Source organism: Nilaparvata lugens, chromosome 2 (genome assembly GCF_014356525.2).
Source record: "Nilaparvata lugens isolate BPH chromosome 2, ASM1435652v1, whole genome shotgun sequence".
Lineage (NCBI taxonomy): Eukaryota > Metazoa > Arthropoda > Insecta > Hemiptera > Delphacidae > Nilaparvata > Nilaparvata lugens.
Window position 1 is genome coordinate 64,145,003 of NC_052505.1, and position 10,821 is coordinate 64,155,823.

The window sequence follows — 10,821 nt, forward strand, 5'->3', positions numbered from 1 at the left end:
ACATGATCTTTAACTTGAGGGAAAATTTATTTTTTGACACAGATCTGTGTTATCATAGCTATTCCTGCTCTGTTGTTAATAACTGTAACTGTCTAACAATTAACATTGTGAATACTTTTAAATACTTAGGTTTAGTTATCGACTCTTTATTGTCTTGGAAAAATCATGTGGCGAAATTGAAAAAGGAGTTTTGTAGAGGAATAAAGGAGCTTTTACATGCTACGTGATTTGTGTCCTACACGTGTATTATTGAATGCTTACCATGCACTTATTAACTCTCGTATGAGCTATGGTATTGTTTTGTGGGGTGGAACCTATGTCACAACACTGAATCCCATAATTATTTTTCAAAAATCATTTATACATATAATCACTCAGAACTGATCATTCTTGGCCACTGTTTTTTCAGCTTAAGATACTTCCAATCAGAAATCTCTATGTTTTCAAAGTACTAAAGCTATTCTTTCTAAGAAGCCTCAATGCAAATCTTACTCGGGATATCAGATATGACTTCAGACGGGTTTTAGTTCAAGTTCCCCAATCTAATTTAACAATTTTTCAACATTCATTTTCTTTCAATGCACCTAGAATGTTTAATTTAATTTCAAGAAAATTTAATACCTCAGTCCCATTCAATATATTTCTTAAAAGTTCGAAGTTCTATCTGTTCACATTGAATGACTGTGAATCTTTTTTGAGGATTGTACATTAGTATAAATATTAGGCAGTATTATCTTATTCTCAAGTCAGTGGTTTTTTCCCTGTCTTTCTGTTTTCATAATTTAATTCGCTGTCCACTGAGAACATTTTTGAATAATTTTATTTATTTTACTATATTATTTTTTTCATTTAACTTAATTTTCCATGAAAATCAATGGAAATTCATTCAATAACATTACAATTGTTATAATAACCTGTATAATACGCATTATGAAGACCGTAACACTGGTAAATTTATAATTATTAATTTTCACATAAATAAAGTTTATTTCTTGTGTATATAGAGCGTAGCGGTCCTACTACTCTAGTCTTTAAATTTATTTTATTTTAAGAGAAGTGCACTCCAATAGGGCTTATGCCTAGGTATGCTCATATTTATTTTGCTTTATGTTTTTGTCATCTGAAGCTAAACATATAATTTTCATTAGTAGGCCTATTTTTTGTATTGTTAGATGGTTCAATGTTTTGTAATAATATTATGTTGTGCGGAATAAATTATTTTTTGAATTGAATTGAATTAAAAATCCCACTGAACAAAAGGTGTAGAGAATTTATCAAGCTTCATTTTTCAATAGTTAGGCTATATCGGTTAAACGCATTGTTCTCAAGATATGAACGCGGAAGCAAAAAGCTGAAAAATGCAACTTTAAAAACCACCCTCATCCCCTTAGCACATGAGTTAGGAATGGGGACTATTGATATATTCTCCTCCTAACTAGTCTCAACAAAGCTGCAAAGTCAAAAATTGTGTGCAAAACATTTTCTCCGAATTCCTTAGTCAATTCTTATTGGTCTATTGCTGAAAAACTGGAGATTCCACACTCAATACTAAAGCTGCTGCAACAGTTGTTGAGAATGCGTAAAAGTGTGAAATTGTACATAAAATTAAAGAGAATATGATGCTCTATAAGCTCATAATCAGCATGGATTTTTAAAAAGTTATACGAGCAAAATGAAAAAAAAATTGGAGGCAAATGTTTCTTAAAAAATGTCACACTTTCAAGAGCGGATTTCTCGAAAAATAGAGGAATAGATAGAGGAAGTTGAAAGTTGGCTATTGTAGTAAATTATGTAAGCTTTAATTTTGGTATCTAACAGTTATGTCCGTAAGATACACAGTTTTCGAGTTATACACGAGAAACCAAAAAATTGTACCTTTGAACCACCCCCACCCACTTAGCACAAGAGGTAGGGGTGGGGACTTTTGATATGTTTACCTCCCTTACTACCCTAAACAGAACTGCGGGGTCGAAAATTGTCTACTAAACTTTTCCCTCTATACCCTCTTTTGAGCATTCATTACCTGGACTATAGGGAGAGCTTTTGAGGAAAGCAAGTTTTGAGAAAAGAGCTTGCAAACTTTTGGCATGATCATCTCTAATTAAAATGTACATTTTTGGCATAAAACGATTAGCCTGATACTAATGTATGTCATTATTCATTTTACTTCATGATGTTGATGAATATCAATATTAATGGAGAAAAACGAAAAAGCATGATCCAAAATCCTTCCATGAGTACCTTTCAGGGAGATGGCGATCATCAGCCCTGTTTTTTGTGAGCCGTTTCAATACAGTCTATCCAAGTGAGGATTTTTCCTTTACACACACTGTCCCTACCCTTCTAGGTTGAAAATCACAATACAGCTTTTGATTCAAACAGATGTAAAATATTCTATTCTCTACATACAAGAATATGATATTTTACAAGTACACCAACAAAAAAAAACCCCCACACCACCGTAACTTAGATATGAGGCCACTTTTATATAGAAAATTCTCTATTGTAGTCTATATTTATGTCGATATAAATCATTTAGGGCCGGTTTCCGAGCTCGGGATTTGCATAAGTTCTAGACTTTAAACAGCTGGAGTTGGAAAATTGGCTTTCCGAAACGGGGCGTAGTCGTAGTCATTGTCAAAGTCACGATTGAATTAAATTTCAAAAAACTAGAAAATTAAACACAAAATAAAATAAAGAGAAAATAGTGTAAAGTTTCAGCTATTTTGAATTATTTAGAAATGTTTAATTTCGTCAAGGAAAAACGTTTCCAATTATAGAAATGAGAAAATAAAAACTGCGACTAGTTATAAAAATCTGGTGTGGCGCACTCACACAACTCTCCTTGCCGTTATGAAAATTGATCACCTGACGCGTTCACGCGCATCTCAAGTCCACTATACTTAAAGATCTGAGCCAGCTGGTGACAGGACAATAGGCTACGCTGGAGACACACGAGGTCTGCTATCTCTTCATAGTAAATGATTTATGTGATGCAAAATTTAATGGAAGGTTGACTGCTTTTGCAGATGATACTGCACTCACATATTCAGATGTAGCCTGCAATACAATATAGCCTACACAAGAATGAGCGCTAATTTAAGAGTCTTGAATTATTGGTTCAGCAAAAATTTCATGGTTTTAAGTGAAAAAACTAAGTACATGATCTTTAACTTGAGGGAAAATTATTTTTGACACAGATCTGTGTTATCATAGCTATTCCTGCTCTGTTGTTAATAACTGTAACTGTCTAACAATTAACATTGTGAATACTTTTAAATACTTAGGTTTAGTTATCGACTCTTATTGTCTTGGAAAAATCATGTGGCGAAATTGAAAAAGGAGTTTTGTAGAGGAATAAAGGAGCTTTTACATGCTACGTGATTTGTGTCCTACACGTGTATTATTGAATGCTTACCATGCACTTATTAACTCTCGTATGAGCTATGGTATTGTTTTGTGGGGTGGAACCTATGTCACAACACTGAATCCCATAATTATTTTTCAAAAATCATTTATACATATAATCACTCAGAACTGATCATTCTTGGCCACTGTTTTTTCAGCTTAAGATACTTCCAATCAGAAATCTCTATGTTTTCAAAGTACTAAAGCTATTCTTTCTAAGAAGCCTCAATGCAAATCTTACTCGGGATATCAGATATGACTTCAGACGGGTTTTAGTTCAAGTTCCCCAATCTAATTTAACAATTTTTCAACATTCATTTTCTTTCAATGCACCTAGAATGTTTAATTTAATTTCAAGAAAATTTAATACCTCAGTCCCATTCAATATATTTCTTAAAAGTTCGAAGTTCTATCTGTTCACATTGAATGACTGTGAATCTTTTTTGAGGATTGTACATTAGTATAAATATTAGGCAGTATTATCTTATTCTCAAGTCAGTGGTTTTTTCCCTGTCTTTCTGTTTTCATAATTTAATTCGCTGTCCACTGAGAACATTTTTGAATAATTTTATTTATTTTACTATATTATTTTTTTCATTTAACTTAATTTTCCATGAAAATCAATGGAAATTCATTCAATAACATTACAATTGTTATAATAACCTGTATAATACGCATTATGAAGACCGTAACACTGGTAAATTTATAATTATTAATTTTCACATAAATAAAGTTTATTTCTTGTGTATATAGAGCGTAGCGGTCCTACTACTCTAGTCTTTAAATTTATTTTATTTTAAGAGAAGTGCACTCCAATAGGGCTTATGCCTAGGTATGCTCATATTTATTTGCTTTATGTTTTTGTCATCTGAAGCTAAACATATAATTTTCATTAGTAGGCCTATTTTTTGTATTGTTAGATGGTTCAATGTTTTGTAATAATATTATGTTGTGCGGAATAAATTATTTTTTGAATTGAATTGAATTAAAAATCCCACTGAACAAAAGGTGTAGAGAATTTATCAAGCTTCATTTTTCAATAGTTAGGCTATATCGGTTAAACGCATTGTTCTCAAGATATGAACGCGGAAGCAAAAAGCTGAAAAATGCAACTTTAAAAACCACCCTCATCCCCTTAGCACATGAGTTAGGAATGGGGACTATTGATATATTCTCCTCCTAACTAGTCTCAACAAAGCTGCAAAGTCAAAAATTGTGTGCAAAACATTTTCTCCGAATTCCTTAGTCAATTCTTATTGGTCTATTGCTGAAAAACTGGAGATTCCACACTCAATACTAAAGCTGCTGCAACAGTTGTTGAGAATGCGTAAAAGTGTGAAATTGTACATAAAATTAAAGAGAATATGATGCTCTATAAGCTCATAATCAGCATGGATTTTTAAAAAGTTATACGAGCAAAATGAAAAAAAAATTGGAGGCAAATGTTTCTTAAAAAATGTCACACTTTCAAGAGCGGATTTCTCGAAAAATAGAGGAATAGATAGAGGAAGTTGAAAGTTGGCTATTGTAGTAAATTATGTAAGCTTTAATTTTGGTATCTAACAGTTATGTCCGTAAGATACACAGTTTTCGAGTTATACACGAGAAACCAAAAAATTGTACCTTTGAACCACCCCCACCCACTTAGCACAAGAGGTAGGGGTGGGGACTTTTGATATGTTTACCTCCCTTACTACCCTAAACAGAACTGCGGGGTCGAAAATTGTCTACTAAACTTTTCCCTCTATACCCTCTTTTGAGCATTCATTACCTGGACTATAGGGAGAGCTTTTGAGGAAAGCAAGTTTTGAGAAAAGAGCTTGCAAACTTTTGGCATGATCATCTCTAATTGAAATGTACATTTTTGGCATAAAAAGATTAGCCTAATACTAATGTATGTCATTATTCATTTTACTTCATGATGTTGATGAATATCAATATTAATGGAGAAAAACGAAAAAGCATGATCCAAAATCCTTCCATGAGTACCTTTCAGGGAGATGGCGATCATCAGCCCTGTTTTTTGTGAGCCGTTTCAATACAGTCTATCCAAGTGAGGTTTTTTCCTTTACACACACTGTCCCTACCCTTCTAGGTTGAAAATCACAATACAGCTTTTGATTCAAACAGATGTAAAATATTCTATTCTCAACATACAAGAATATGAGATTTTACAAGTACACCAACAAAAAAAAAAGCCCCCACACCACCGTAACTTAGATATAAGGCCACTTTTATATAGAAAATTCTCTATTGTAGTCTATATTTATGTCGATATAAATCATTTAGGGCCGGTTTCCGAGCTCGGGATTTGCATAAGTTCTAGACTTTAAACAGCTGGAGTTGGAAAATTGGCTTTCCGAAACGGGGCGTAGTCGTAGTCATTGTCAAAGTCACGATTGAATTAAATTTCAAAAAACTAGAAAATTAAACACAAAATAAAATAAAGAGAAAATAGTGTAAAGTTTCAGCTATTTTGAATTATTTAGAAATGTTTAATTTCGTCAAGGAAAAACGTTTCCAATTATAGAAATGAGAAAATAAAAACTGCGACTAGTTATAAAAATCTGGTGTGGCGCACTCACACAACTCTCCTTGCCGTTATGAAAATTGATCACCTGACGCGTTCACGCGCATCTCAAGTCCACTATACTTAAAGATCTGAGCCAGCTGGTGACAGGACAATAGGCTACGCTGGAGACACACGAGGTCTGCTATCTCTTCATAGTGAATGATTTAATAGAATCAACAGTTGCCAACAGTTTGCAATAATTGAATAATCACATTTTCTCGAATTTTGAGCTTATTTTCAATTTTAGCCGAAAATGTTACAAGACATTAATTGTAGAGATTTTCATGCTCAATTTTTTTTGTTTAAATTGTATCTGAAGCCTGATAAATGGGAAACTAAAATCAAACTTAGCATAGATGGGCCGGAGCTCCTGAAATTTTTACAGATATGGGACTTGTGATAGTTGATAGAGCTTATCAATAACTATTCTAGGTATAAATTTGATAAAAATCGTTGGAGCCGTTCTCGAGAAAATCACGAAAAACCCTGTTTTGACAATATTTTCGCAATTATAGCCGCCATCTTGAACTGCATTCGATCTAAATTGTTCGTGTCGGATCCTTATATTGTAAGGACCTTAAGTTCCAAATTTCAAGTCATTCCGTTAATTGGGAGATGAGATATCGTGTACACAGACGCACTACGCACATACACTCATAAGGTGCGTACAGATTTACGAGCCGCGAACATGAGCAATTCACTTTCAATCAGCTGATGACAAGCTTTTTATATCTGTATCTTACCGTTTCTGTAAAAATACAGATATAATCAGCTGATTAAAAGTGAATTGCTCATGTTCGCGGCGCGTACGCACCTTTACACACACACACATACAGACTAATGCCCAAAAACCACTTTTTTGGACTCAGGGGACCTTGAAACGTATAGAAATTTAGAAATTGGGGTACCTTAATTTTATCGGAAAGCAATACTTTCCTTACCTATGGTAATAGGGCAAGGAAAGTAAAAACTGCGACTATACGCGCCGTTTTGGAAAGCTAATTTTCTGACTCCAGCAGTTTAAAGTCTAGAATGTAGCTAAATGCCGAGCTCGGAAACCGGCCCTTACAATAATATACAGTAATAGACTACAGTAGATGTTAATGTAGCGCGGCTACAGTGGTCGTTTAGGAATTAGACCTTGATGGATGGTGATGGAGGTTGGAGCGTTTCTATGAACTGCGGTGCGGTGCGGACCGTACCAACCAGCCGTCAATACTGCCCAACATTCATTCTTGCTAAGCTGCACGTGCCGGTAACAGTAACAAAGGATACATTGGCTAATCTATAGTGAGGTCCAGGTTATAATGACAGTATTTGATCAACTTTGGTTTTGCTATCCTTGTCTATCATTCGTCAAAGCCGGTGGCACTATCCTTTTCTAGGTCCACAGCGATGCCAAGTATGTTTTTGACAGTGTAGAAATATAATTAAATCATGTAGAGAATCGGCATCGCTATTCTATCTTTATTCACTGTCATTATAACGTGGACTTCGCTATAGTTTCCTTTGTCTAAAGGTGCGCATGCGCACAGATTTATGCGCCACATTTCACTTTTTATCAGATGTGTTTCAGTACTGTACAGTGTAGAGATATATGATAAACATAACATCAGCTGTTTAAAAGTGAAATGCGCGTGTTCGTGGCGCGTGAGTATGTACGCACCTTATAAGACTGTACTTCCTCTAATGGACTCAGAAGAGCATTGGCAGCACTGACATCTAACTCTACTTATTCTAAGAAACTAGCGGGCCGTAAATCGCAATGGCAATTTTCCAGCCGCATATGTTACAGTTGTGGAATGTAGTACCTATATTCTATTCGAAATCTTGGTTTTATACTCTTTTAAAAATATCACAATCATTCACTTCTTCAGATTTTTCCTCGAAATACACTCGAAAATTAGTAAATACACTAATTACTCAAAAGTTTTATCAAATTATTTTTAAAAAATGTATTATCGAGCCAATTATTTTTCTCTTGGACAAATCTTTTAAAAATATCACATTCTTTCGAGTCTTCAGATTTTTCCTCGAAATACACCTTAAGTTTTGTCAAATATTCTTTTTAAAAAATGTATTTAGCAAATTATTTTTCTCTTGGCCAAATCATGGTCAGTTTGACAAAACTTTAGAAGTGCTGCTTGTTATCCATAAAATACACACATGTAATAAAATTGAACAGCTACCTAGTCAATTTTTTCAATGTTGTTATCCATCCCGAACTGCTTGCTATTGATCACGTTTTTCTTATTAAATAGAACGACTATCAAATTTCTTCAAATAAACGATTTCATGAAGATGGCGGACTTGTCAAAATATCTCGATGTCACAGTAAGTGAACGAATATTCATTCATTAATAATTGAAGAAATTTGACTGCTAGTCGTTCGATTTAATAACAAAAAACTGAAAAATTTCTGTTGTAGGCTATGAGCCGCACTTTCCGGAATTAGGGACGAAACACACTTTTTTCTAAAAAGTCAGTACAGCACAGGAAGCTCTCCGATTTAGGTACTGATTCTCGATACACCAACACAATCAGAGAGCTTACTGTCCTTTCGTAACGACTCGTCTCAAAAACGCCTTGTGTGTCTTGGCCCTTGAAGGATATCCAATTTTCTATGAACCCACACCAATGCATGTCTATTAACCTTCCGGTAGTCGCGCGCTCTACTCAATTACACGAGTAGTCGCGTGTTGTATTTTTTACAACATCCAATTTTCCGAGTATGTACGGTACTCTGTTTACTGTCAAAACATATCAATTAATTGTATAATTACTTTTTCCATCTTCTTGGATTATTTTACGCCTATGAACATTTGGTTGATTACCATTTCATAGCCCAATAAGGTACATCAAGCAAAGCCATCAATTCTGTGTTATTGGTTCGTTTACAGTCCCCGTATACAGTCTTTACCTATCTTATGCACAGTGCGACTTATGCACTGACACGACTAAATGGCACCTAAAGACTGAACCATTGCTCGGTTGATACTGCAACTCAGTGGAATTGATGGGGTGAAAGTTTTGGAATGCATAGGCTGTTGTACGTTTTACAACAGCGCGACTGCCGGAAGGTTAACCAAACAAATTCATACGTGTACTCACTGTAGATAACAAGTAAACTTCATGCTTTATTACTATCATCATCATCCCTCTATGAAATAGAATATATTTTAGCTAATCACAAACAATAGAACCGATATAGGCTAATTATGAATTAATGACTGCGATGTATCAGCCAATTATTGCAATCTTTTATTTTTAAAAAAATATTGATCAAGTTCTTTCAATATTTCCCTTCCTGGTTCCCAAGTTTCATAATTTACTTCCTATACCAATAAACAACATTAGATAATAAACAAACTTTTCTTAGAGAAGTAAAGGAGTACCTCATCCAATTAGAAGATAGGTACTAATATTTTTTACATACGGTAATTGATATGACTGAAACTGATACATTGATTCTATGCCATTATATCTGCATACAGTATAACACATAATACAGGTTTCATTCTTTATAAGTCCAGTTTCTTCCCTTTTCCAAATACATATTTATAAAGACTAATAATATGCTGAATTACTATGTGCGTATTTGTATCTTTTACGTTTTATGTGAAATAAATGTATCATAATTCATCATCAAACCCTTATAGAGGTGAATTGCATATGCTAAAGATTGTATTCAGCTTATTTTATCCTAAATAATTACTTAATTATGTGAAGTCCATTTTGTTTCTTCTATTTTGTCATTCTAGCAAAATATTTGTAATATTTAGAGACCAATCAGTCACATCAACTCACCCATGTAAGTGGTTCTTATTTCCAGTTTCAAATTTATGCATACCACCCCACACAGACTAGGCCTCGGGGCGTATTTTGTTTTATTCATTCATATAAAAGAGCCTTACCGTATCATTATGTTAAATCATTAATTTCTGAACAAAATGTTTCGATAAGATAATGATTTTTCTGTTTGTTGTACTATTCTTTGGATTAATAAAATTTTTTTCATTTCATATTTGCTAATAATATACGGTTCAAGAATTCAAACAACCAGCTTCACGAAGATTGAAGACTTGGTGCCGGTTAAATTTTAATCGTGATTAATCCCACGAGAACCAATCAAAGAAGCCGTCTTGTCAAAAAGGCCTTCTATGATTGGTTCTCGTGAAACTAATCCCGGTTAAAATTGAACCGGCTTTTGTGGAACCGGGCCTAACCGTCGTAAAATGATAACAGAACAAACGAACGAGAGTTGCAATATAATTTTTGCGGTGATTAAATTTCATTGGATTTTCGTAAAGGCAAAACTTATACCTAGATTAACTGTATTAAATAAAAAATGCGGACATTTTTACCAACACTTATAAATATTAATAATTATTGAGTAATAACCAAAAATAATTTGATTGAATTACAGTTTTCTCATTATTATTCCAATAAATAAGAGATCGTGAAGTTTCAAAGTATTTTTATTCAATACTAGCAGGTAACCCGTGCTTCGCAAGGGTCTATTTTAAAATTTGACAAACTGAAAACTTGACGTAATGAAATCTTGAATAATTGAAAATAGATAGGCCTATAACCATCCTCGGTTAATTAAGAATCTATATAATGCAAAATTTCAAGTTAATCAGTACAGTAGTTCAGACGTGACGATGCGTAAAACATAATTTTTCTATCCCGTACGTGTATAAGTCAGTTCTTTTCTTTATTATAGAAGGCTATAGATAACCAATATCATAAAAAATACACAAAAAAATGTATCAGTAATATCTTGAAATTAGAGGAGTAATTTTTTGCATAATTTACTGATGAAGAAAGATACATTCAAA